The sequence below is a fragment of the Rattus norvegicus genome, chromosome X (assembly GCF_036323735.1).
Source record: "Rattus norvegicus strain BN/NHsdMcwi chromosome X, GRCr8, whole genome shotgun sequence".
Taxonomy (NCBI): domain Eukaryota; kingdom Metazoa; phylum Chordata; class Mammalia; order Rodentia; family Muridae; genus Rattus; species Rattus norvegicus.
The window spans coordinates 34,464,378-34,488,056 of record NC_086039.1 but is presented as its reverse complement, the minus strand read 5'-3'; the positions used below and the strand labels follow the sequence as shown (position 1 = coordinate 34,488,056).

General features: G+C 39.6%; 1 long non-coding RNA gene across 1 annotated transcript; it reads right to left on the bottom strand.

The window, feature by feature from the left end:
• Window positions 1–143: 143 nt before the first annotated feature.
• On the bottom strand, window positions 144–18,799 carry LOC134484008 (uncharacterized). The gene is made up of 3 exons (XR_010061295.1): window positions 16,088–18,799; window positions 15,122–15,581; window positions 144–2,710 (listed from the first exon to the last, which is right to left on the bottom strand). It is a non-coding gene; the product is annotated as an uncharacterized LOC134484008 (long non-coding RNA).
• Between the last annotated feature and the right edge of the window lie 4,880 nt (window positions 18,800–23,679).

The window sequence follows — 23,679 nt, the reverse complement described above, 5'->3', positions numbered from 1 at the left end:
GCTTGGCATTGTTGTACATATGGGGTCTCGAGCCCCTTCAAGCTCTTCCAGTTCTTTCTCTGATTCCTTCAACGGGGGACCTATTCTCAGTTCAGTGGTATGCTGCTGGCATTCGCCTATGTATTTGCCGTGTTCTGGCTGTGTCTCTCAGGAGAGATCTACATCCAGCTCCTGTCGGTCTGCACTTCTTTGCTTCATCCATCTTGTCTAATTGGGTGGCTGTATATGTATGGGCCACATGTGGGGCAGGCTCTGAATGGGTGTTCCTTCTGTCTCTGTTTTAATCTTTGCCTTTCTATTCCCTGCCAAGGGTATTCTTGTTCCCCTTTTAAAGAAGGAGTGAAGCATCCACATTTTGGTCATCCGTCTTGAGTTTCCTGTGTTCTGTGCATTTAAAGTAATTCGAGCATTTGGGCTAATATCCACTTATCAATGAGTGCACACCATGTGTGTTTGTCTGTGATTGGGTTACCTCAGTCAGTATGATATTTTCCAGTTCCCTCCATTTGCCTACGAATTTCATAAAGTCATTGTTTTTGATAGCTGAGTAGTATTCCATTGTGTAGATCCAATTGTACTACTTGAGGATCCAGCTATCCCTCTCTTGGGCATATACCCAAAAGATGCCCCAACATATAAAAAAGACACGTGCTCCACTATGTTCATCGCAGCCTTATTTATAATAGCCAGAAGCTGGAAAGAACCCAGATGCCCTTCAACAGAGGAATGGATACAGAAAATGTGGTACATCTATAATAAAAATTTTAAACTGAAGTATTTATGAGATTGTTTCAGGTGAGGTACTGAGGAAAGAAGAAACACCCGGAGTGTGAGCGTAACCCCATGGGCTGGGGCAAGGACTGAATAAAAGAAGAGGACACTTGGCCCCATGGTCCAAGTTCTCCCTACCACCATGGTTTTCCCTCATTGATGGACTACATTCTTCTAAATTGTAAGGCAAAATTGCCCTTCTTTTCTTAATTTTTTTTTTGGATGGCTGGTCCCAGAGAGGAAGAATAACTAATATGCTGATATGCTGTTCTAAGTGTGTTCTTTGGGCTGGTTTGTAAAAAAAAATAATAAAACAAACAAAAACAACAACAACAAAAAACCAAACAGGTCTTAAGAAGTAAGAGAAAAATTTTGAGTAACAAATTCTCTACTGCCAGAAGTCAGGCCAATGTGCACCAAAATGATAAAGTAAATACGGATGAGGCCTTAGCCAATGGTAGCATCAGGCTTCCTCTCCACGGATTCTAGCAAGGCAGCCTAGAAAAGTAAAGCAAGTTCAATCCCCAGGACCAATATGGTAAAACAAGAGAAACCTCTCTAACAAGGTGTCCTCTGACCTCGCATTATGCATCACAACATGCATGAACCCGCAACATACATGTCCAAATAAGATAACTGTAAAAAAGAAATTCTGCAATCTGAGTTCCATGCCCCATTGAAACAGTGGTTTCCACTATTATTGTCAGGAAGCTTGATTTTGTCCTTTTTACGTTTGTTTTTATCTCAGCCTATTTTATTAGGTTTTTTCTTTTTTTCTTTTGTTTTTAGACGTTTCTTTGTTTTCTACTGAGCAAGAGCAAGAAAGGGCATGCATTGGGGTAGGGAGGGAGGGAGGGAGTAGTTGGGGAAATAAGAAACCAAAATCAGAATATATTGTATGAAAAACATCTTTTTAAGTAAAAATAAGAAATCACAAAAATTATTTAAAAAGAAATTTGAAGATAATATCCTTATAATAATGAGACTGTAGGGATATCCAGGGAGTACATTGATAAAGACAGCTGAATAAATTAAAGCACATTTTTATTGAGCATTCCAATTTTTTAGGCATTTTTGTATTTTGTGTTTAGATATAAATGAATCTCCAAAATATTTATAGATGTATACTTGATATGTTTTGATGTATCAATGCAGAGACCATGTATACTGAAGTCCATGTTCGCGGGGCAATAGTTGCTCACATCTGTCCCTTACCAAAGGGTTGTAATAGCTATACTCGTTAGGACAGTTTTAGTGCTTGACCAGTAGCAAGAGGGTAATCCATTTTTAAGTGGAGAAGTCACCTGGAGCTATACCAGGTACCAACACGGGCCTCTTTGCCCTCAACTATTTGAGTTGCCTGTGTGGTTGGATGATGGTTAGTTGTTTCTGCAGTCCAGACTTCTCTTTGGTTTGATCAATGGTCCATTTATGTTCACCCCAAGCTTGTTGCTGGATCCTTATTCATTTGGGGTATTTGTTCATTTTGAGAGCATTTGTTTGCTAGTATTTGACCTTTCTGTCCTGCTGTTCCTCAAGCATCTAACTGCAGGGAGGTTTCTAACTTTTCACTTGCTCACTGCAACCTTGCCCTTTTAGTTTAGAAACTTTATGAGGCCTTGATCATAAAGATGCCAAAAATAAAAGGCACATGTTCCCCTGTCCCCAAGCTGAACAGGAGAGAGGTGTCAAGGGAACTCCTCAGGATGTGAAATGGCCTCAGAGGGAACTCAGAACAACATACATCATTCCTGACTTGCTCGCCTGGGAAGATAACCCTGCAAAGGCAATGAATGGCCTTGCTTCCCCTCATGGACTAGTCAGTGCGAAGTACAAGCCGGAGATGAGGTGGGAAGAGCTGACCTTGGACAGAGAACTGAGGGAGTTCATACCATGAGGCATACAGGAATCTGATCCAAAACACAGATACCATGGAAGCCTGAAATTAAAAAGAAAAAAGACAGAAAGTAATTTCAGAAATGAGAACAGAAAATCAAGGAAGGAAATATTTAGAGGAAAAAAACCCCAAAAACATTGCTTGATATTCTAGCTGGTTGTGTGTTTGATAATCATAGTAACACCACGTGGATAATTGACAAGGAGGATGAGATGGACAGAAAAGGGACTACAAAAGCACAGGCTTTATTCATTAGACAAGGGGGTCTGTACCATTAGAAGACTCAATAAATTGCTTCCAAGTTGGGGTAGTTACAGGGCAAAAAAGAGAAAGGAAAGGGGGCTGAAATTTTTCCTTTAGAGTTCATACTCCAACATTCTAGGAGTAGCTAGGGAAATAGGGTTTGTGGTAGATTAAAAACTGTCAGAATTAAGTTCCAATTTGAGAATAAACACAGATTGGAGGTTTCTGCTCTTTGATTTCTCTTCTTCTGTGGCCCAACCTAAGTATAATCCTACCCCAAATAGCATGTTTCACCCATGTGCAACAATGGGAGCTGCACCGTTTTGGATTTCTGCTGGCCTGTTGCATTTCTTTTATATAGATGTGATTTTTTTGGAAGTTGATATTAAACACTATTCTAATCTAGTCCTTCTAAAATGTTAATTTTAATTAAAATGAAGTACTAATGAAAAAAACTGTCAGGCTAAGAGAGGTCAAGGACACCAAAAGAAAACCCACAGAATCAACTAGTCTGGACTCAGGGGCTCACAGAGATAGAACTGCCAAGCAGAGAAGATGCACGGGACAGCCCTGGACATGCTGCACATATGTTACAGCTGTGTAGTTTGCTCTTCTTGTGGGACTCTGAACAGTGGGCGCAAAGCCTGTCTCTGAATCTTTTGCCTATTTTGGGATCCTTTCCTTCTTCTAGGTTGGCTCATCCAGCCTTAAGATGAGGGGAAATCTTACTGCAACTTGCTATGCCATGTTTGGCTGATATCCATGGGAGGCCTGCCCTTTTCTGAAGGGAAACAGGATGGGGTGGGGGTGGGGGGAGGAAGGGGCAGTGATGGGGAAGGTTTGGGAAGAGAGGAGGGAGGAGAAACTATGGCCTGGATGTAAACTACTTAAGTAATTGTTAATTTTTAAAAAATCTCCCAACTTGGGTAAAAAACACTGTCAGGCTACTGAGAAATGTTTTTCATGGCCAGTCCTTTAATGAAGGTTTGTTAGGGCCAGAACCTAGAAAAACAGGTTACCTTGGGAATTGGCATTGTTTAGCCAAAATAGAGAACAAATTTTTTTTAATGATCTGACCACGACTAAGACAATGTGGTACTATTTTAAAATTTAGAAATGCTTAATACTCTTTGTACAACTCTTAATACAATTGCCCTTTGCTTGTTTTTGTACACCAGGAGTGTAGAAAGAAAACTAAAGGTGGTGAATGGGGAGCTGGAGAGATGGCTTTGCAGTTGTGACGTGCTGCTGCTCTTCCAGGGGACTCAGAACCACCTGCCATTACAGCTCCAGGGGATCAGATGTTTTCTTCTGGCCTCTGCACTGGTGTCCACACCCCCACACCCCATACCCCCAGCCCACACACATACATATAATTAAAAAGGAAGTTTCTTTTAAATATGATGAATGGACATCCCACTTTATAGTTTAAATACCTAAGAGAAAAATAATACAATTGTTAGTTTTCTTGCTGGGTGTGGTCGCATATGCCTTTAATTCTAGCATTGGAATTAGAGAGGCACCTGCAAGTGGATCTCTGTGAGCTTGAGGCCAGCCTGGTCTACATAGTGAGTTTCAGGACAGGCAGGACTACATAATGAGACCCTATCTTGGAGCAGGGGAAGGAAAAGAAATTAATAAGGGAGGATTTTTTTAATACACCAGAAATGTTGAAAGATTTTAAATCAGTGCATATTTGAAAATTAGAGGTTGTGTCAGATCTAAAGCACCTTTTTTCAGGCCTTTATTATGAGCTACCCCTGCCTCGTCCTCCTTTTGTCTCACCCTCTTTCTCTTCCCGGTTAAGCCCAAGCAGAACATAGTTGTGCATCAAAGGAAAAGCTTGGAGTGGTCCTTTTAAAGCTAAAGGCTAGAGGGAAAGAGATCTGAACCTGGGTAAAAAAACTGAGCTAAAAACTTTGATTATGGGATTTTCTAAGTCATTTAAGAACTTGCTTTTTAATTAATTTTTAAAGTTTTTATAGAAAGCACTGAAGTTCATCAAGGCGTTTTCAGATATATGTGCCATTATACTTCGTTCTAATTCATCTGTTGCCTACTCCCTTCCTTCATGCTTCTGGCCCCAACTCCACATAGCTTGCCTTCTGTGATGGTTTAAACGAGAAGTGTTCTCCAGTAGCTTGCTGTATTTGAACATCTGAACCACAGTTGGTGGTACTGCTTGGTACGGTTATGGAACTTTTAGGGTGTGCAGCTTTGCTGCTGGTGTTAGGCTTTGACGCTTTATAGAGTCACCCCATTTCGTATGCACTTTCTCTACTTTGCATGTATAATTAGATGTGATGCCCTAGCTTCTTCCTCAGGCCACTTTGCTGCCATGCCCTCTTCACCAGCCAGACAGTTCCAACTTCTGCTTTACCATTACATCGACTCCCTTACTCTCTTGTCACATGCCTTGAGATCCCCTACTCCCCTTTCCTGATCCCTTTATAGGTTCATGACCCCTCCCCCAGACACACTTTTAAATCTAGTTCATGCTTATGACAGAAAACTCAGTATTTTACTAAGTCTGATTTATTATACTTGGCAGAATGACTTTAGTTTTATCCATTTGCTACAACTCTCATGATTATCATTTCTGTTTGGATAAGATGTCATTGTGTATATGTATACCATATATTGTATATCCGTTCATCTGTTGGATTATATAGAAACCTAGGCTGGTTCTATTTCTTCCTTAACTTAATAAATTTCTTCCTTAACTTAATAAATAGTGTACTAATAAACAAGTCAGTATCTCTGTACTGTGTTCCTTTAGAATCCTTTGGGCATGTGCTCAAGATGGTTAATCTGGATTTTTTTTCTTTATAAAGTTTTTAAAAACAAACAAACAAAAACAGATTGTTCAAAAGAAAAATACTTTAAAATCCCAACAGCAATGAAGTTTAAGACTTACAACCTCAACAACAAATAAGGAGGTGGTTTTATCCTGTTTGACTCGTTGATTAAATTCTTTTTGTTTTGTTTTTAACCTGAAGGTTAATGTCACCTTATTGTATTTGTATATATGCCCTCCTATGCTATCTTTACAGATCCCATTATGAGGAATGTTTACATGACCAAGTCACCCACCAAAGGATGTGGTTCAGATTGGCTAACAGGCGAGCAAAAGCTCATGTAAACCTCCTCCAAATTCTTCTCATTCATAGCAGGAAAGCAAATTGAACAAGTTAATTTAAATTTAAAATAGAAATCTCTAGGCCAGGACTGTTAAGATAGTTTTTTTTTTTTTTGTTCTTGTTCCCTATATAAGATACATATTAGTTCCTTTACATTGCTGTGATAAAACACATGACCAAAAGCAAATTAAGAAGGAAAGACTATATTTGGGATTAAGGTTCCAGAGGGGGACAGTGTCAGAGAGCCATGACAGCAGGTGGCCAGGGCAGGAACTTAAAAGCTCACATCCAGGGCAGGGAAAGCAAGCTGGAAGTGGGGGCAAAGCCATAAACTCTCTAAGTCCATGCTCAACAAGCCTGCATCCCCACCCCCACCTCCAGTCCCACGCCCCCCTGTGAACTGTCCAAACAGTACCACCAAATAGGGACTAAGTGTTCAAGTACCTGAATCTATGGGGGGCACATTCTCATTCAAATCACAAGATATGTTGTCCATATGTTCTATATATGTCCATATGCATTTTGTTAAAATGTAGTTATTTAGTTCATAGTGAAATGTTTTTTTTTCTAAATTTGGAATTTTGTTTAAAAAAATAAAATGAAATAGGACCATCAAGTATAAAAATGTTACATGTTAAGAACATTTATTTGGTTAAGACTTTTAAAGGTAAAAGGAAAGACTTTTTAGATGAGAAAGTAATTTATATGATAAAATACAAATTTGTCTCAAAGTAAAAGATTATCTGAAAAGAAGGATGAGGACGAAAATAGAGGTTTAAAGTATGTCATAAAAAGTTAACTAAAAAATAAAACTTAATGATAATACTATATGATCACATTTGCTCTAGTGAAAGATTATCAAACTATCCTTTAGGACAGTGGCTCCAAACCTTCCTAATGCTGCAACCTCATGTTATGGTGACCGCCCCCAACAATAAAATTATTTTCATTACTACATTATAACTGTAGTTTCCTCCTGGTATGCATCGGGTAATGCAAATACCTGTGGTCTTAGGCAACTGCTGTGAAAGGATCATTCAACTCCCCAAAGGGGTCATGACCCACAGCTTGAGAACTTTAGGTCTTTGACCGGCTGCTTTACATCAAAACTGAGTGCACTTATTTACCCAGCAATGAGGTTTAAATGTACATGCACAAATGGCTTCAAATGAAAGGGCTCTATGTTGTATCCCTGTATTGAATGAGCTGTTGGAAATTTAGAAATTAGATTTTATCCACATTTCTCCACATTAGATATAAATATGCCTCAATATTAAATTTTTCCGCCTTTCCTTTGGATTAAAAGCCTTTTCCTTGTCAGAAACCCACGACCTTAATAGTACAGAAAACCTCCATTAGCAAGCATCATTCCAACTTGAGACATCCCCAGTAATTGCATGGTTATTGTGGCTTTCACTTTAATGAACAAATATTTAAATCTGATTGTTTAGCTAGGTCTATTGTATAGAATTTTCACTTAGCATATGAGTTTTCAAGTCACAGCGCTATGAAGAAATCAATTCTCAAAATTGACTAATACTTTTAGCTTTTTAGTCCAGAATACACTCATTAGTTATCCTATGTCTGAATCTGATTATATTTGCAACATGTCAATTATCTGCTTATAAAAATAATTACTGAACACTATAAAAGTAGACAAAGAATCATGTAAGTTCCTTGTTAGAGGGAGACATTATATGCCATTATAACACTTTGAAAAGTGATAGCTGGGAAGGAGAGATGGCTCAGGGCACTTGCTGCAATGTTGTGGTGTAAATAGGAATGGCACCCATAGGCTCCTACGTTTGACTACTCCATGGTCCTCAGGTGATGGAATTATTTGGAAAGGATTAGGACCTGTGGTCTTGTTACAGAAAGTATGTTACTAGGGCTAGGCCTTGGGCTTTCAAAAGATCTATGCACTCCCGTGTGCTCCCGGCCTCCTACCTAAAATTTGCCATGTGAACAGGACAGCTCTCAGCTCTTCCTGCCACCATGCCTTTGATCTGCCATCATGCACTTTAACTGTTTGGAACCGTAAGCCCAATTAAGCTCTTTGTTTTGTGTTTCACGGTGTTTATCACAGCAATAGACAAGTAAGTAATGCACCGATCTTCCAGAGGACCCCAGTTTGTTCCTAGCATCCCCATGTTGACTAACGGTTATAACTCGTTTCAGGGCATCTGATGCCCTGCTTTTGCCTCTGTGAGTACTGCATGCCTATTGGCCACAGATATATATGCAGGCAGGACCCTAAAACACATAGCATAATAATAAATACATCTTTTAAAAATCAGAAAGGCCATAACTGAAAATTCAGAAACAGCTGCCAGAATTTTTCCATAGTTAATGAGACCTAAAACCAATGACTTTGTGAACTGAAAAAGCTGCCACATCAAAGTCTCCACCAAGCCACTAAGCACCGTCACATTCACTCTCTCTCATGCTGCAAGCATCCATCTTTGTATTTGTCTGACAAAATCATAAGAACTCCTAGATTTCTATTTTTCATCTCAAACCTGTGGCAGAGCCTTCTGAGGATGCATCTATATACAATTTCAGAACAGTTGAGCACCATACCAGAAGGCTATCTGTAACTCCAGTTATGAGAGTTCTGATGCCTTCTTCTGGCTTCCATGGCAACCTGCACACACATGAGTATGCACATAGGTACACACATACACACATACAAATAAAACATCAAACTGTTAAAGAAAAGCTGGAAGGTATTCATTTTCAACTACATCAACAATGAAAAACCCTGTTACTCAACTTGGAACTCCTTTAACATGTCTATAAACTCTTTTGCTTTTAAAACTTATTTCTTATATATTTTTACATTTAGAACTTTTAAGAACATATTTTAGATTTTCCACGATACATTTCCAGAAAGCAGAGAAATAATGTCACTCTTACTTTTAGTAAAACTCTAAGTGAAGTTAATATTATTATATCCTTTCATTATCCACATTTCTGTTATGATTATTTGCATAGCTAAACTTCCCACTCTGCTTAAATTAAGTCCCCATGTTTGAAATTTTAAAATTTCTCACTACCTTCCTAGAAACTCTCACTAATCAGTATAATGTAGATAAAAACTTCACTTTTTAGATTGACAAAGACCCATTTTAAATCTTCTCAAAAACTCCATTGGGGGAAACATTTTACCTTGTAGATCTGAATTCTTAAAGCAAAAACAACCCCCTGCCAAAGCAGAAAATAATATAAAATAGCTTAAATAAATTTGATTCTATATTCCTGAAATATTGGAAGTGTTCACATGCAATAAATTCCTGGTTAGAATAGATAACCTCTTAACAGTTGATGTGATTGCTGTCTTAGTATTACTACTCCTAATGACCATCTGCCCTGGAAACTCTACAATAGAGGACCTAACCACACCTACCGCACAAAATTTTATAGAAATAACTTGATAGACTCACATTCCAGATGTACATGCTGCATCAGGCCTGAAAGGCCCTTGTGGAACACTCAGAAATCTGATCAATTCAGAACAACTTGATCTCTATCAACTCGTATTAGAGAAACCAACAATTTGGGTCGGGTCTTTCATGCCAAAGTAATAAGAAGCACTCCTTCTCCAATGGCAGCAACCTTCAAGGAGTATGTAGCAATTTTAGAAAATGCGAGAGCCAAAGAAATATCGCAAAGATAGAGAAGCTAGAGTAAGAATTTTAGGACAGAAAAAAATGCTGTACATAAATTTAAGAATACAAATGATTTACAATAAAGTAAGACATAGAGATAATAATTTTAAAAATAAATAAATTGTAACAAAAGATTATACTACAAGAACCCTTGTTTATAAATTAACTCTAGTCCACGCAAAGTTAGTCTTAGTTTTTAAAATTTTAAAAGAATACGTTTATTTTCCATTAAGAAGTGGATAGGCAATAGAAAACTGCTCCAGCTGGGGTACCATTACCCCTCCTGATCATGAAATGAGGAGCAAGATTTGGCTATTTCCATAAAATCTGTAGAATTTGAGTTAGCCACAAACCTATTTCTAATAATAATTAGTCACTAATAATATTTCATATGTGGAAAAAGATTTTTGTTAGAAAAAAATCAAAGCAATACGTTATTACTTATCTAGTTTCTTCTGTAATATTATATGCATTGATTTTCTTAAACTGGAATCTGATTCAATAGCAAAATAATGGGATGAATGAAATCATTAGTTCACAAATAAGAGTTACAATAATTGAGATATTAAAGACAAGTCTTTCATAGAATTGGAACTGACTACTCAATATGAGGTTATAATAATGCAGTCAAACTGGCCAAAAGAATTAGAGTCAAAAGGTGATTATTAGAGTGGAAAACATGTCTTCATGGCTATAAGCCCTTGCTGTGTAAGCACAAGGTCCTGAGCTCAGATCCCAGAATTCAAGCCAAAAGCTGAGTGTGGTCATACACATGCCTGCAGCCCCAGCACTGACCAGGGTGTGGAGACAAGAGGAATCCTTGGCTGCATAAGGTTTGGTGAAAGATTTTTTTATGCCCTTCTTTAGTCTCCATGTACACACAGGCACATATATCATCAGACATACCACACATACACCATACAAATACATGTGGTAGGGGGGATGGAGGAAGGGACAATACAATTGTTTCAAATATTTCAAACCAGATTTCTACATATGGTTTGAAGTACATACGGGGTGTTTTTTTGTTAGTTGTGTGTTTTGTTTTGTTTTGTGTATATGCAGAGTAATGAAATACCTCATGTGGGTTTTGAGAATTGAACTCAGGTCTTCTGGCAGTGCAACAAGCAGTCTTAACCACAGAGTCATCTCCCTAGTCCCTAGATAGAATATTTAATAAAATACCAATATCCATAGACACAGTGGAACATGCAGTCACTCTGTTAGAGAGTCCAATAATACACAGAATTACTTGGGTTAACATGTCTTTTCTCCCATTGTTGCTTGTATTTCATTGGCCAAATTGTGTTCTTGAATGTTTTGATCTTGGATATAATATTTATGTTACATACCCATGCCAATGTCACATCAGTCACTGAAGAAAGAAAAACAAAACAAAACCTCAGACCCAGATCGCTATGGCTGATAATGTCAATATGTCTCAGGTCCTTCTCCTTTAATGACTTTAATAACGACTTTTTGTCCTAAAAGCAGCTCTCCTGCTCTATCATTCTATCTTTTGTCAGATTCTAAGAATGACGCTTTCTAGCAACCTGGTTCATAAAAAAGCATTTCCACTTTTCATGCACAAAAATGTGGTGTTCTCCCAACAGGAGGGGTTGTGATATAAAATGTCCAAAAAAGAGCTGCAGCTGGGTTGAAGATGACAGCCATTTCATGGATTAGAACTCTGTGACTTTTGGAAAGTTGGCACATGGGAGATCTAGAGCTAAAACGACCTTGTTGTATCTCTAATCCCCTTAATAGTTATTTGTTGTCCACCTCTGTATCTGTTCTAACATCCTTTCAGCTATAAGGAAAACCCTTTAGAATGCATCACTTTAGCCAGCCACTATCTTCCCCCAATCCCAAAGCTAGGAGGCTAGCCAGATACCATCTGGTACCCAAAACAACTATTTCCCTGATTTGCTGTAACCCACCTATCTGATGGACCCACCAGCGTGCTTGGTAAATGCCTTGATTTATGACTTTCTTTTGTTCTGGGACTATAATAAAATCATATAATAGCTTCCATATCTGAAAATACCATTCGTGTTAACCTGAATTCATGCTCCCTTGCCATGGTCACTAATATTTGGCTCAGAATCAGCTATCACTTTCCCACTTTGAGATGAGGGCTGTGTTTTACATTTACAGACATACGAGACTCAGCATAGAGTAATTAACTTTTCGAAATTCATAAGTCAATTCTGGCATATGCCAGTTTCTTGAGAGACTTAGGCAGGAGGATCTTTTGAACCCAGGGGTTCAAGGCCACTCTGGGAAACAAGGAGGCATCGTAAAAATATGCAACAAAGCTATTTCTGAATTTCTATTCCTCACCAAACTGTGGGATGATAAATGTCAGCTATTTTGGTACAATTGTTCTGGAAAAACAGGTAGCAATACAAGGGTCTAACGGGAAAACATATCAACTGAGAACAGTACAATGTGAGCCTCTTGTTAAATGCACATGGAACATTTCCAAATGGATTTTGAGTGAAAGAGAAGGTTGGCTCTAGCAGCTTCCACAGACTCTGGTCACCCAGAACTTAGACCTAAAATTTTCCACCAGTCAAAATGAACAATCTATATCCTACAAAAGGCCCTGTGAGGGAACAAAGAAACTCACTCAGGTAGAGAGATAGGTGACAAGTAGAGGAAAATCTTAGAGGCACACCTAACCTCAGGCTCTGCCAGCACTTCGGACTGCAGGGAAATCTGAGACCAGTTCACAGTTATTAAAGATTCAAACTATAAATAGCCTTCTCCCTCTACTAAATCCACATTTACCAAAAGAATCAAAACGACCAATGCTGCACAAGAATGGAGCCACAACCATTGTCATCTTCAACTGGGACTATGCATTTAAGGCAGTGGTTATCAATTTTCCTAGTGCTATGACCCTTTGACGCAGTTCCCCCTGTTGTGGTGAACACAAACCATAAAATCATTTTCGTTGCTAATGAATAACTGTAATTTTGCTACTGTTATAGATCACACTGTAAATATCTAATGTGCAGGATATCTGATATGCAATTCCTGTGAAAGCGTCCTTCGGCCCTAAAGGGTAGAGACCCACAGGTTGAGAACCACTGATTTAAGGGATTTCCAGAGGGCCTATGTTTAAAAAGTAAAATGGTATATAAACAATAATGAAAAATAAGTTTTGTCTGCATTTCCCCACAAATGCTGTCCCTTCTGAGATGGCTTTGACTTAGATATGGATGGTCCCTTAGCCCCTCCCCCATTTTTTTTTTTTTTGCAGGTAACAGAATGCCTTAGATTTGGTGTGCTGGTTATTTTTTGTCAACTTGATACAAACTAGAGTCACCTGGGAATGGAAAAGCTCAACTGAGGAACTATCTCCATCAGACTGGCCTATGGGGACATTTTTTGATTAATGGCTAATGTGGGATGGCCCCTATGACTAGTGCCATTCCTGGACAGACATGATTATGTAAGAAAATAACTTAAGTAAGCCATGAAGAAGAAGCCAGTGGGCAGAGTTCCCAGAGGTATTTGTATCAGTACCTGCCTTGAATTTCCTGTCTTGCCTTCCCTCAAGCCATGGGATTGTGACCCAGAGGTAAGACAAATAAACCCTTTTGTCCCCAACTTGGATTTGGTCAGTATTTTTTAACATCTTTTTTCTTTTCTTTTCTTGGATATTTTCTTTATTTACATTTCAAATGTTATCTCTTTTTCCAGTATTCCCTCCAGAAACCCCCTATCCCATTCACTCTCCCCTTGCTTCTGTGAAGGTGCTCCTTCACCCACCCACCGACTCCCTCCTACCTCACCACCCTGGCATTACCCTACACTTGGGCATTAAGCCTTCACAGGATCAAGAGTTTCTTCTCCCATTAATGCCCAAAAAGGCCATCCTCTGCTATATATGCAGCTGGAGCCATTGGTCACTTCATGTGTACTCTTTGGTTGGTGGTTTAGTCCCTGGGAGCTCTGGGGGGGGGGAGGTCTGGTTGGTTGATATTGTTGTTCTTCCTATGGGGTTGCAAACCCCCTCAGTTACTTCAGTCCTTTCTCTAACTCCGCCATTGGGGACCTGTTCTCAGTTCAATGGTTGGCTTCAAGCATCCATCTCTGTATTTGTCAGGCTCTGGCAGAGCCTTTCAGGAGACAGCTATATCAGGCTTCTGTCAGCATGCACTTCTTGGCATCAGTAATAGTGTCTGGCTTTGGTGACTGTATGGGATGGATCCCCAGGTGGAGCAGTCTCTGAATGGCCTTTCCTTCAGTCTCTGCTCCACATTTTGTCACCATATTTCCTCCTATGAATATTTTTATTCCCCCCTTTTAAGAAGGACTGAAGCATCCGCACTTTGGTTATGCTTCTTCTTCAGCTTCATGTGGTCTGTGAATTGTATCTTGGGTAATTTGAGCTTTTGGGCTAATGTCCACTTATCAGTGAGTGCATTCCATGTGTGTTTTTCTGTGATTGGGTTACCTCACTCAGGATGATATTTTCTAGTTCCATCCATTTGCCTATGAATTTCATGAAGTCATCATTTTTAATAGCTGAGTAGTACTCCATTGTGTAGATGCACCACATTTTCTGTATCCATTCCTCTGTTGAAGGACACCTGGGCTCTTTCCAGATTCTGGCTATTATAAATAAGGCTGCTATGAACATAGTGGAGCATGTGTCTTTGTTATATGTTGGGGCATCCTTTGGGTATATGCCCAGGAGAGGTATAGTTGGGTCCTTAGGTAGTGCAATGTCCAATTTTCTAAGGAACCTCCAGACTGATTTCCAGAATGATTGTACCAGTCTGCACTCCCACCAACAATGGAGGAATGTTCCTCTTTCTCCACATCCTCGCCAGCATCTGCTGTCCCCTTAGTTTTTGATCTTAGCCATTCTGACTGGTACAATATGAATATCTTGCTATTATCAAGCATAGCTGCTTATATAGTTCACCTTGGGCTTTCAATCTGTTATGTCCTGATCCGATTTTGATTGGCTGACCACACACAACTCTGTGGATTCCGCCAGTCTCCAAGGATGACATAAAGTAAGGACCTATCTCCCAACAACCTCTAACAGGTGGTTTTCTAGCCTTTCCTTGTGTTCTGGCTAGTTTATTTTGTATTTTTTGTCAATTTGTCACAATCCTAAATATTTCTGGAAGGAGCCTTAATTGAGAAAAATGTCCATAAAAGATTGCCTATACTCAAAATTTTGGGGTATTTTCCTAATTAGTGAGTAATGTGAGAAGGCTCATCCCAAGAGGCCACTATTTTTAAATTTATTTTTACACTCCATATTTTTCCCCTTCTGGTCCATCCCCCGACAGGGTTCCACATTCCATACCTTCTCCCCACCCCCTGCCGCATCTCCACCAAGATGTCCCCACCCCACCCACCCCAACCCAACAGACCTCTAAAGTTCCTGGGGACCTCCAGTCTCTTGAGAATTAGGTGTATCTTCTCTGACTGAACCCAGACCTGGGAGTTCTCTGCTGTATATGTGTTGGGGGCTTCATATCAGCTGGTGTATGCTGCCTGGTTGGTGATCCAGTGTCTGAGAGATCTCAGGCATCCAGGTTAACTGAGACTGCTGGGTTGCCCTCCTCCTAAGCTTTCTCCAGCTTTTCCCTAATTCAACAGAGAGGTCAGCAGCTTCTGTTCATTGGTTGGATGTACATATCTGCATCTGACTCTTTCAGCTGCTTGTTGTGTCTTTCGGAGGGCAGTCATAATAGGTTCCTGTTTGTGAACACCGCATAGCTTCAGTAATGGTGTCAGATCTTGGGGACTCCCCTTGAGCTGGAACCCACGTTGGGCCTGTCGCTGGACCTTCTTTTCCTCAAGCTCTTCTCCATTTACATACCTGTATTTCTTTCAGACAGGAAGAATTATAGGTCAGAGCATTGGCAGTGGGATAGCAACCCCATCCCTCACTTGATGCCCTGTCTTCCTGCTGGAGATGGAGTTAATAAGTTAATTATCCCCACTGTATGACCTTTCATCTAGGGTCCCACCCTTTGAGTCTTGAAAGTCTCTCATTTCCCAGGTCTATGGTACATTCTAGAGGGTCTTCTCAACCTCCTTCCTCCCAACGTTGCCTGTTTCCATTCTTTCTGCTGGCCCTCGGGGCTTCAGTTCTTTTCTCCCACCCAATACCAGATCATGTTCCCCTTTCCCTCCAGTGTCCCTCCTGCCCCCTCCCCTCTTGTGATTGCTTTCTTCTCCCTCCCAAGTAGAACTGAGGCATCCTCACTTGGGCCTTTTAGCTTGCTGACCATTTGAGTTCTGTGGACTGTATCTTTGCTATTCTGTACTTTTTTTTGGCTAATATCAACTTATTAGCATATACTGTGCATGTCCTTTTAGGTTTGAGTTACCTCACTCAGGATGACATTTTGTAGTTCCATCCATTTGCCTGCAAAACTCAGGATGTCCTCATTCTTAATAGTTGAGTAGTACTCCATTGTGTAAATGAACCACATTTTCTGTATCCATTCTTCTGTCGTGGGATATCTGGGTTGCTTCCAGCTTCTAGCTATCACAAATAAGGCCACTATGAACATAATGGAACATGTGCCCCTGTGGCATGATGGGGCATCTTTGGGGTATATCAAAGTGCTAGCTAGAACAATGAGACAACAAAAAGAGATCAAAGGGATACCAATTAGCAAAGAAGAATTAAAGGTATCACTATTTGCAGATGATATGATAGTATACATAAGTGATCCCAAAAATTCTACCAGAGAACTTCTCCAGCTGATAAACAACTTCAGCAAAGTGGCTGGATATAAAATTTACTCAAATAAATCTGTAGCCTTCTTTATACAAATGATAAACAGGCTGAGAAGAAATTAGGGAAACAATTCCCTTCACAATAGCCACAGATAATATAAAATACCTTGGGGTGACTCTAACCAAAGAAGTGAAAGACCTTTATGATAAAAACTTAAAATCTCTCAAGAAAGAAATTGAAGATCTCAGAAAGGGGAGAGGTCTCCCATGCTCATGGATTGACAGAATTAACATAGTAAAAATGGCCATGCTACCAAAGGCAATCTAACAGATTCAATGCAATCCCCATCAAAATCCCAACACAATTCTTCAAAGACATGGAAAGAGCAATTCTCAAATTCATCTGGAAAGGCAAAAGACCCAGAATAGGGAAAAAACAATTCTTAACAATAAAAGAACAGCTGGAAGAATCGCCATCCCTGACCTCAAGCTCTACTACAGAGCAATAGTGATAAAAACTGCATGGTACTGGTACAGAGACGGACAGGTTGATCAATGGAATAGGATTGAAGATCCAGAAATAAAACCACACACTTATGCACACTTGATCTTTGACAAAGAAGCTAAAAATATACAATGGAAAAAAGAAAGCATCTTCAATAAATGGTGCTGGTCTAACTGAATGTCTGTATGTAGAAAAATGAAAATAAACCCATATTTGTCACCATGCACAAAGCTCAAGTCCAAGTGGATCAAGGACCTCAACATAAAACCAGATACACTGAATCTAATAGAAGAGGAAGTGGGAAAGAGCCTTGAACTCATTGACACATGGGGAAATTTCCTAAACAGAACTCCAATGGCTCATGATTTAAGATCAAGAATTAATAAATGGGACCTCATGAAACTGGAAAGCTTCTGTAAGGCAAAGGACATAGCCAGTAAGACCAATCAGCAGCCTACAGATTTGAAAAAAGAAAAACTTCACTAACCCCATATCTGATAGAGGGCTAATATCCAAAATATATAAAGAACTCAATAGGCTTACCACCAAAAAACCAAACAACCCAATCAAAAAATGGAGTATAGAACTAAACCAAGAATTCACAATAGAGGAATCTTGAATGGCTGAGAAGCACCTAAAGAAATGTTCAAAGTCCTTAGTGATCAGAGAAATACAAATCAAAAAGACTCTGAGATTCCATCTGACATCAGTCAGAATGGCTAAGATCAAAACCTCAGGTGACACACATGTTGGCGAGGATGTGGAGAAAGAGGAACACTCTTCCATTGTTGGTGGGATTGCAAACTGGTACAACCATTCTGGAAATCAATTTGGAGGTTCCTTAGAAAATTGGAAATAGACCTACCTAAAGATCCAGAAATACCATTCTTGGTCTGTATTTTATAATAGCAACAGACTGCAAACTAAGCCATTGGGGTAATTTAAAAAAAAATGGAAATCTATGGGTCTCAGGAATAGCTAGGATATGCAAGACCAAAGTGAGGGTTTGCTTCTCATACACTGACTTCTTATTGGGTCTGCACCTGGCAGGAGGGGATGACACAAACTCTGTGCCCTGCCGTGGCAGAAGATAAAGAAGGTAAATGCCATTAGCGTGTTCCTTCAACCTTTGCCAGAGAATCTTAAGAACACTACATAGACGCTTATAACAATAAATTCCCCCATTTGTATTCAAACCATAGCTGGTATTTTTCTTACCTCTCCTTCCACAAGTGTCCATTTCCATGATTCAAAGTTCGACATATTTCTCTGGATTCCCAAGTATCTATTTCTTAAATAACATTTACATATTTTGTATGTTTGTGCATATATATGCATGTGATTATGTAGATGTTCATGCATTCACAAGGCCTGCATGTCAAGGCATGGGGAGGAGGGCAGAGAACTACTTATGAGAGAATCAGTTTTCTCCTACATTTGGGTTCCTAGACTCAATCTCAAGTTAGCCGACTTGATAGCAGGCACTTTTGCCCAGTGAATCAATTCGACTGCCCCAGATTTCCAAATTTTATTTTTGATGATGCTGTGAATAAAATGAGATCTTGACACGGATGTTTGGTCAGTCCTCTTGAAATCTTCACGTCCTGGAGTAAGACCTGGTGATCAGTATAGGGCCACTTGCTCACAGCTGTCTGTACCTTCAGTTCCAGAGGAGCTAAAACCCTCTCCTAGCCTTCTAGATCCAGATCTTTTGGTTCTAGCACTCTTCAGTCACTGCATAGATATGATGCACATACTGTGGTGCTTTGGATAAGTATGATCCCCAAATGCCCATGTATTTGAATGCTTAATTACCAGGAAATAGAACTGTTTGAACAGATTAAGAAGGATTACTTAAGTGTGGCCTTTTGGGAAGAAATGTGTCACTGAGGTGGGCTTTGAGGTTTCAAAAGCCCATGCCAGGCTGTTTCTATCTATCTATCTGTCTCTGTGTGTGTCTGTCTGTCTGCCTGCCTCTCTCTCTCTCTCTCTCTCTCTATATATATATATATATATATATATATATATATATTTTTTTTTTTTTTTTCAGGTCAGGATGTAACTTTCAGCTATTTCTCCAGCACCACTTCTGCTTGGTGCTGTTTTCTCCACCATGATGATAAGGGACTAAGACTCTGTAAACAAACCCCCGATTAAATGCTTTATTTTTAAGAGTTGCCTTAGTTTATGGTATCTCTTCATAGCAATTGAACAGTGACTAAGACACATACATATAAGCAAACACTCATACACATAAAATAAAGTAAATTAGTCGTATAAAATAAAAATCAGTCAAAAAATAAAGATGGCTAGACATGGTAGTGTGGGCCTTTAATTCCAGCACCAAGGAGAAACAGAGACAAGAGGATCTCTGAGTTGAAGGCTAGCCTAGTGTACACACATAGTGAGTCCCAAAACAGCAGGGGTTACACAGCAAGAACCTACAATGATGATGAGGATAAGAATGAGGTTGAGGAGGATGAGGAGAAGGAGGATGTGAGCACTCAGAGAACAAACAAAAAGGTGAGTATACAGAAAACACAAAGGGACACTGAATATTTTAAATGATTTTAGGAATGATTCTACTTAGACAATCATACTTGTTCAAAATTTGAAGAAGTTAAAGGAGCAGAAATTGTATACCCTGAGAAAGAAATGTGCTTAGCAGATTTTAAATCATATGTACAAGCTAGCCCTGGAATAAAGAATGTTTGGCTAGTTGAAGGATCAGCAAGGAGGACAATGCTGGGGAATGAAGAAAAGGAGCCTAATGTCAGGGAGAGGGTCCCAGCTATGCTATACCCTGCTCATCATCACAGGTCATTGTGATTCTGTATACTTGCCATAGGGTGTGGCACCATCAGCAGGTATGGATTTGTTGCAGTAGGCATGTCACTGTGGCTGTGGGCTTAAGACCCTCCTCCTAGCTGCGTGGGAGCCAGTACTTTGCTAGCAGACTTCAGATGAAGATGCAGAACTCTTAGCTCTTCCTGCACCATGCCTGCCTGGACACTGCCGTGTTCCCATCGTGATGATAATAGGCTGAACCTCTGAACCTGTAAGGCAGCACCAATTAAATGTTGTCCTTATAAGAGGTGCCTTGGTCATGGTCTCTACTCACAGCAGTAAAACCCTAACTAAGACAGTTACCACAAAGGTTTTTATTTTTTTTTTTATGCCCAGGGGATGTTCTTATGTAATGACACAATGTGACTTCCAATAAGAGGCACGTTGACTGCTGTACTGAGAATCAAATTTAAAGAAAAAAAAAAACGACAGGAAAAGAAATCCAGTAAGGTGGTTGGTACAATGATCTAGAAAAGGATTGTGATGTTTACCATCAAGGTGGTAGCCAAGGAGCTAATAAGAAGAGATACTACTGTAGATATTGCTAGAGAGATGGCTCAGGGGTTAACAGCACATATTGTATTTCCACAGGAGTTTGCCTCCTGGAGCTCATGTCAGGCTGCTTACAACTCCCTGTAACTACAGCTCTATGGGATCAGATACTTCTGACTACTTTGAGAGTACCTGCAATCACACACAAACACATACATACATTCTCTCTCTCTTTCTCTTTCTCTCTCTCCCTCTCTCTCTCTCTCTCTCTCTCACACACACACACACACACACACACAAACACACACACTCACACATACTCACAAACACACACTCACACACAAACACACACTTACACACTCACACACACACATACTCACACACTCACACATGTACACTCACACACAAACATACACACACATATTCATACACACTCACACATACTCACACACACTCACACACATACACTCACACACACACACACTCACACTCACACACTCACACACGTACACTCACACACACACATGCACACACAGGCACACACACACACACATGCATTTCACAATATAAACATAAAATCTTTTTAAAAGATCCTGGGTGTATTGTGAAAGTAACCCCCATTGAATCTGTTGATAGAATGTAGGTAGAAAATGAGCATAAATAACTGTATATCTTACAGAATTCAGAGTCATCGTTTTAAAAAAAATTTCCAAACAGGAAACTTAAGACTCATATCCTATTAGATGCTTATGCAGGAAGTCACACCAATCTCACCAAAACTTTCATATAAAAGGAGAGGAGAACACCCCCTAATTCATTGTGTTATCAACAGCATCTTAGTTCCAAAATGTGATAGGAAAAAAAACAAATCCAAAGAAGAAATGTGCAGACTCTCGTTCATCACCCTCATAGATATAACAATAGTTATTAACAAAACATTAGCAAATTGAATTCAAGGATATGTCAAGAAGATGATACCTGATGATCAGTGACTATTTAGCATTGTTCAGGATTTAGCATTAACAATCTCTCAGTACCATTTACCATTTTAACAGAACAAAGGAGAAAACCATGTGATAAGTAGATGCAGAAAAGTAATTGAACACCCACTTACAACACAAAGACACAGTAGCAAATTAGAAATAAAAGGAAAGTGCTTTTGTTTTTCTGAAACAGGATCCTCAGACTCATGATAAAAGCCCCACACTCACTACCATAAACTTCCTCGGTGATGGCATTTCTTGTGGTTTGAATATGAAATGTTCCTATAGGAGCCTACATTTGAACATTTAACCCCACAGTTGGGAAGGTTAAGGAAGCTTTAGGAGATGGAGCCAATCTGGGGGAAGTGAGTTACTGGCAACCAGCCTTGAGCTTTGTCCCACTTGCTCCTGGCTTCTATTTTCTGAGTGTAGGTGCCACGGGATTGTCTAGCTTCCTGCTCCTGCCACTAAGCCTTCCTTCCTGTTGCTATGACTTTGCTACCATGATAGACCATGTCCCTCAGAAATTGTGAGCCAAAACGAACCTTTTCTCCCTTAAGTAGTCAGGATATTTTACCTTTACATTAGAAAAGAAACCAATACAGTGATGCAACATTATTCTCTCTCTCTCTCTCTCTCTCTCTCTCTCTCTCTCTCTCTCTGTCTCTGTCTCTGTCTCTGTCTCTCTCTTACTCTTTCTATGTGTGTGTATGTGTATGTGTGTGTGTTGATGCTTATTCATATGTGTGTAGATTCACATGTGTGAGCAGATACACATGGAGGCCTAAAGATAATGTTGGGCATCTTCATAGAGACACTCTTCACTTAATTTATTGAGGTAGAAACTCTAGCTGAATCCAGAGCTCACTTACTCCAGATTGTCCCATGGATCTCCTATCTTTGCCTCCTGAATAATGAGAATACAGGAGATTACCTCCTGCCACACTTCTCCAACTTTTATGTAGGTCCTGGGAATCTGCACTTTGGTCCTCACAATTGCAAAGCAGGTACTTCAATCACTGAGCCATCTCTCTAGCCCAACCAGGGACTTCTTAAATGCAAAGTTCTTCAACTTGGAAAGGACAGCTTTTAAGAGCATGCAGCTATGATGAGAGCCTGATTTTTTTCCTTGAGGCTATTAAAAGGGAAGTGTACCCACCATCAGTACGCACATTCAGTATCGTACAAGAGTTCTTACCCAGTTTGGTAAGGCAAACTGAAAAGGAGTAAAAGGCAGAAAGGCAGAAAAACTATCTGTTTTGCTGGTGATATGATCATGTACCAGAGGCAGGAGACTCAATATCTAGAACTGGTAAGAAAATTGTAGTAGAATCACAGAATAGAAAAGTATATGAAAACTTGATTCTGATGAAAAAGAATTAAAAGTGAAAGTTTAAAATCTGATTCTCCTTCACATTATCAAAATTATGAAATAATTCTAATATAACTAACATATTTTATGGTTTGTAATATGGAACATATAACCTATAACATATGTTCTATATAATATATGATGTATGTTATATATCATATCTGTACCTTTAACATATCAAGAAATTTATGGAAACCAACTTCTAAAGCTTCTACTCTAAAAATGTAAACTACCAAAGAGAGAAATTAAGGCAGTTCTACATGTAATACAGCATTTTATAGATGAAGGAATCAGTAAGATGTCAATTCTCCTAAAAGTGATCCATAGAAACAAGTGCTTTCCAACACACATCTGCATGGCTTTTTGTAAAAACTGGCAGGTTAATACAGGTATGATGGCTCACATCTATAACCTTAACTCTGGGAAGGCTGAGGCAAAAGGATTGCTGCAAGTTTAAGGTTAACTTGAATTACGTAGTGATTTCCTGGACTACAGTGTGAGACTATCTCAAAACAACAACAAAGAAATCTACCATCTAAATCCAAACTGACATGAAAATCCAAGGTATATATAATAATCAACAACTTTGTAGACAATGAATAAAGTTAAGAATTTATGATACCTGACTGAATGATTTATTAAAATGATAAAGCTGTCAAGACAGCATCATGTTGGCATAACGATTGGCAAATAAATTGATGTCACACAGTGGATCTTAGAAACTGATCTTTCCAATTGGACAACCATATGATATTTTAAATGACGCCAAGTGAGTCCAATAGAAAAAGAACAGTTTGGTTGCTGCTGCTGCAGAGAGCCCGTGGGCAGCACCCCACGAGCGAACTTGAGCCTCGGGACCACAGGTAAGACCAACTTTTCTGCTGCAAGAAAGCTGCCTGGTGAGCTTGGGACACACGGAAGCAGAATTCCTCTAGGACCGGGCACGTTCTGTGTTTACCGGAAGTCCCACACCCGCGGATCCCGGCCCGCAGCAGCTCTCTGCTCCCAGACCCCGTGAGAGAGAGACCCAACCGCCTG